Genomic DNA, 5657 nt, shown 5'->3' with positions numbered 1-5657 from the left:
GTGGAAGCAAGGCCATTCAACAACTGAAGAAGAGATTGGTGGTCCAGCGAAAAGAATGTGGGGTGTGTATCTGACACTTACCAGCTTAACTAGCTACGTGACCCTGGTTAAGTCCCCTTTACCTCCCTGTCAGATAAGACTCAGAGGGGCATCCTGCTGGCCCCAGAAGATGCTGTCAATCAAATGAGATAGTGACTGTGGGAGAGCCCCTAAAATTCATTTTATACAAAAATATATTATGTAAAATTATATCTATAAATACATATGATATTATATACGCTATAAACACCGCTCTCAGTAAGCCAGGAGCTGAGTCACTCAGACTGGCAACGAGCAAATGATGACGGAGGAAAGGTCAGGAAAGATCTACATGTGATCCTGAGCTGAGTCATTCTCCTCAGGTCCTCATTACATTGTGGCAAGTCAACAGAGGACGACGCAGTGGAGGGCAAATCAGGTGAGCAGTAAGAGGAGGAGGAAGGTAGAATTCTGTTTGGGAAGTGATTCAGGTACCAGAAGATGAATGAAAGGGGAGGAATAGATCAGCAGCTGTGGACAACCCGCCAGTGAGCTATCGTCCCTCCATTCATTCATTCAATCCATCAGTCACTCTACTCATAATACTGAGCATCCACTATGTGTAAGTTACAGGGCTAAACGCCATGGGGGATTCAATTTACCTGACACAGTTCTTGCCCTTAGTCATGTAAGTGACAAAGCCTAGTGAATTGAAAGGTGAAACAAATGCTGTAAATGAGGTATGGTGGTCCCTCTCGAGTCATGTCTTACTTCCTGTGTACGTTTTAGGCAATCTCAACACACCACCCCAAGAAAGTATGTAGGACTAGCTCTTCCTATGTATAGAGAGACTTAGGTATTCCCATCGAGGGGCTGGGCCTGTGAAGGGGAGGTAACCAAATGGCAGTGTAGAAGTAGAGGTGACAGAGGACAGTGAGAAGCTGGAAAAACTTCTCAGCAAGTGGAATAGGGAAATTGAGACAGACCGCTGAGCACAGTGGCCGAGCAATTTTTAGCCAGGGGCAGGTCACCTGGGCAAAAGCAAAACTGGGAAACCAGCACCTGGCTCCCAGGGTAACCTTTCCACCCCTGGCCTTTCCCCCTTGGAGATAACATCTAGGCCTCAGTTTCGCGTTTCAGTTCCAGGCCCAGGAGAGCAGCAGAACCAGGTGGGTGATGCCAAAACCAACGGCAGTGACTAAAGACCTCCTGGCACTGACCAATCAGAGGAGGCCATGACCCAGAAAGGGCACACCTGGAGAGCTGATGAGACCTCCCCAAAGATTCCTGCCTGCAAGAGAGATACATGCCTCAAGACAAAGGAACCAGCAGCGCGCTCCTTCTCGGGGGAGCAGCCCACACCGTTCCCTTTGCCTTCTTCTCCCCCCACTTCTTTCCCCACAGGCAGGCATCTCCTAACCCCTAAAGCAATGGGCAGCTGGCAGCTTGTCCCAGGCTAATCCCCTGAACCTGTCCCTAGAACCCCTTTTCTCCGACTTCCCAGTGGGCTAAGGCAGCCCAGCCTAACCTCTCCTGTTGTTTCCTCTACGCTAAGCCCTTCTTTGTTTCACTGTTCCCAGCTCTAATAAATGGATCCTCAGATCACCTGGACTCATGTCGTGAACTCTTTCCTACACTAAGTCAAGAGCCTACACACCCCAGTTGGCCCTTGGCAGACCAGCTCAGGGTCAGGACCCTGTCTGGAAACAGAGGTTTGGTTGTTTTGAAAACAGAAGTTCAGAAAGTTATTATGCTAAGGGATCTGACATGGTCACCAAATACAGGATAGGACAGTTTTCAGGCTGGCCTAGGGGAACAGAGCCAAGGGGCAGTTCAAGTCTTGCTTCCGAGGCAAGTGCACTGGATGACCTCAGTGCACTTAAGCCCTTGGTGTCTCTGTGCCCCGTCTGTAAAATGCAGGTCACAATGTCTACCCTTGGAGGGCTGTGACAATTAATATAACAATAAATGTCAACCACCGGTCACCACGCAGGGCAGATAGGTGCTCAGTAAAATTCATAGCTCCTTGTGCCAGCTTTTGGCAAAGTGAATCCTGCCTCGGTTACTCCGGAGCACATACTGCCTTGGGTAATACGGTTGGAAGGGTGAATTTGATTAATACTTTTCTTCTGCCTAAACAACTTCTTAAAAAATGCCATATCAGTATCAAATTCCACACCCTCCCCCAATTTTTTGGATATTCCTAATACATAGGAAGGACTCTGTCCTATGAAACTGAATGCCGTTCTGTCTTTGGGAGGATGCACGAGAGGCTGGGTTGACGAACAGGAAGCCTGTGCCTTGTTGCCTTTGCATCTGTCCCAACAGGGGCCACATTCTTGGGAAATGTGATAGTTTTTCTTGGGACGGTGATACTTTTTTTCTGGGTCTGCAGTAGGCGGCCGTATATGGAAACAATTTCACCTGCAATATTTAGAGCTGGGACGAATGAATCTTTGTATCTTTTCAAACCCATCTATTCTTATTTAAAAGCAATGAAAAGTGGCAGTTTGGGAAGATGTACTTGTTCAACGGCGCAATAAAAAATAGATGACATTACAGCCCAAAGTTCTTAATGTCCTTCCTCAAGGGGGAAAAGTAATTGCTACAAGGAATTAGAATTTAACTCCTTAATCTTATTCTTTCACAAAAGTTCAGTAATATCTTTTTACCTTTTTCAAAACCTTTCCCCTCTATAACTTGCTTAATTCAAGTGCAGAATATTTTATGTTTTTACATACACTTTAATATTTTCTTATCTCTCTTTGGCATATTGATAACAAAAGAAACTTTCACTTGAAATCTTTTTCTAAAAAATTCAAAGGGCTCTAGAGACTTAAATTCAACACAAAGAATTTAGACTTTGGGTATCACTCATCCCAATTTACAGATGAGTGGGTAGTACTGAGAGGCAACCTGTATCTCAAAATTCCTAACATAAAAAAAGTCTCCAGAGAAAACTCTAAGCAAATGCAAAGTGAATAATGTCCTTGAGGGAAGATGGATAAATGGATGTGAGAGAAGAGAGGCTTTTAACACTGAGTCCTGGATTGCACTTTCACGGGAGTTATTGTGAAAGACCAGTGTTAACCTCTGCAGGACACAGTTAAGCTATAGTCATGTTACTAAGACTTTTTTCAATGGTGTAGTAGAAAGGGAGTCAGGATATATTGATTCTGACTGTGATGTTTTGTTAACTAATTATGTGATCTTAAAAATATCATTTAATGTTTTTTGCAGCTCCGTTTCCTCATCTATAAGAATTAGAGTTACAACAGACATTAGTATCAATTTAATCTTGGCATTATTTCCAGGTGAGCCCACATTTGGCCTTGGCACATTTTCAACACCATGCTCTAGGTAACCATAATCAATTAATGAGAGTTAACAAAGCAAAATCTCTCTGCCACCCTTGCACTGAAAGATTTCAAAGGTATCATCTAAAATCCCAGGCTTCTCTTTCTTCCATAGCTTGTCTGCATTTAATAACAATGATTTGAAACAATGGGAACATTTGGAAAGCACCCATTATACCTTTTGTCAGATGGAAACCCAGGGAACACAGCCCCAGAGTAGCGAAGTACTTAAAACATCAGAGGCATTGCCCATGGCAACAATAGTGCAGTGCTAACCCATGGGCTCTCGGGGGCAACCTCAGGATGTAGAGAAATCATCTGGTTTCTCCTAAACATAAGCGGCACTAGTGATTTAAAACTATGCCACAAGCAAAAGAAAGAGAGCACTTAGCAATAAAAGACCCAGCTATTGGCAGCAATGTACTATTAGATCTCTGCGAATTTTTGTTCTTATTGAGATGACCGTGAAAAGGCATGCATCTCTGAGACCTATTTCCCAGAGCCTCTTGGGCCCAGTGGGAACTGACATAGATCAGCAGGCTAGGTCTGTAGTAAGAAATTACATGTTTGCACACATCACCCTAGGTAAGTGAAGTCCCAGAACATATTGTGTAATGATTGCACTGATTAGGTCCCCAGGAGCTGATGCCGATGCGTCTTGTCCCAGCTTGTTTTATCTTATCCTGGACTGTAAGTCTCTTTGGCCTGGAGAAATTAAGACATTTATAAAAGAAACAAGACATTTTGAACCACACTATTGATTTATACTTGCAAATGGTGAATAGACTTGGGGAGAACGAGGGCTTTGCTTTTATTTGTGGTATGATTTGAAGCTCAGTGTCCTTCCAAAATGAGTCTATAAATTGATACTGGTGAGGACGCTGTTTTCCTCTGACTGCAAGTAGCTGCAATTCTTCCCAGAATTTCCTCACTGATTTAGGGAGAGAATCCAGTGGTACCGCTGGGGCCAGAAAGATGGAGCGACTTGAAGAGTTTAAGGAGGTCAACACAAGGGGGAAGCTGTAAGCCTGTCGATTCTTCTGTATTGTTCTTTGGACACCTTCATTTTTCCCTCCCTGCCCTTCTCATCTCTGTATAGCAAACTTATATTGAGCAGTTACATTCGCTTCTTTGGGCTGACCTAGCAAAATACCACAGACTGGAAAGCTTAGGGACCAGAAATTTATTTTCTTGCAGTTCGAGATCAAAGTGCTAGCAGGTTGGTTTCTTCTGATGGTTCTAACAGAAGGTTCTGTTTTAGGTATCTCTCCTTGGTTCCGTATCTTGGCTTCTTCTGCAGTCACTTTTATCCATTAAAAACATCTGTCAGATCAGACAGTGCTTCCTGCTGCTTGCAAAGCTATCATATACGTGGAAAGGCACGTGACAAATCTAAATAGAGACCATTTTTACAGTGAATGTGGAACTGTTACTCTGCTAGCTTCAGCCTGAGGCCACCATCAACTGTACTATTTATTCACACACGGTTCTGTAACAGGGCGCAGCCAGGGGGGACCCCAAAAGGGATTTGGAATGGGGTCCAGAACTCAGGGCATCCAGGAAATATTAGAAAGACAAATAAGATGTCCTCACTCCTAACCTCCCCCCACCCCCACAGGTGTAAGTTAGGGGAAGGGACAAATGGAGCAGGGCCATTGAGAGCTGTTTAGTACAACAAAGGCTTTGCAGCTAACCTCTGGCATGGTCATTTAACATATCTATAACCTTTAACTGGTTGCATAGATACATTAAATAGTTGTGGCCATGCTCTGAGCCAGGGGGGATGGAAGTGACTTCCACCCAAGATGTAACTGGAGGCAGGTCTCCTGAGTTACAGTGCCTGTGTGAGAGCTTGGAGATGATTGGCTCCACGCCGTGGGGCAGCGCCTGCCCAGACTCACAATGGCAGCCCAGTAAACTTGGAATATACAGAGTGCTGGCAGGTGTAGCTTGTTGTGGGAGGAGTCAGAAATGGGGCTGCAAAGGAGGACTGGAGCAGGGATTTAAACGCAGACACAGCCGCCATTGAGCGGGAGAAGCATGTGCTTTTGGCCAGAATGGGAACTCCCAAGCCATGTGAGAGAGAATCACCACGTAGCTTGAGTGGAGAGTACCATGTGGCTTTGGGGGACCCCCACAGCCATGTGAAGAGAGAACCATGCAGCTTTGTCAGAGTGGCGGCCCTACCCTCTCCGAAGCTCTGGTGAAGGAAAGAAGAGACTTTGCCTGGAAGAAGGATGAAAGAACTCTTGCCAGTAGACCATGAGAAGGTACTACATGGCT

The sequence above is a fragment of the Sturnira hondurensis genome, unplaced genomic scaffold (assembly GCF_014824575.4).
Source record: "Sturnira hondurensis isolate 20B ecotype Veracruz unplaced genomic scaffold, ASM1482457v3 Scaffold0014384, whole genome shotgun sequence".
Classification (NCBI taxonomy): domain Eukaryota; kingdom Metazoa; phylum Chordata; class Mammalia; order Chiroptera; family Phyllostomidae; genus Sturnira; species Sturnira hondurensis.
Note: the sequence above shows the minus strand (reverse complement) of the source record.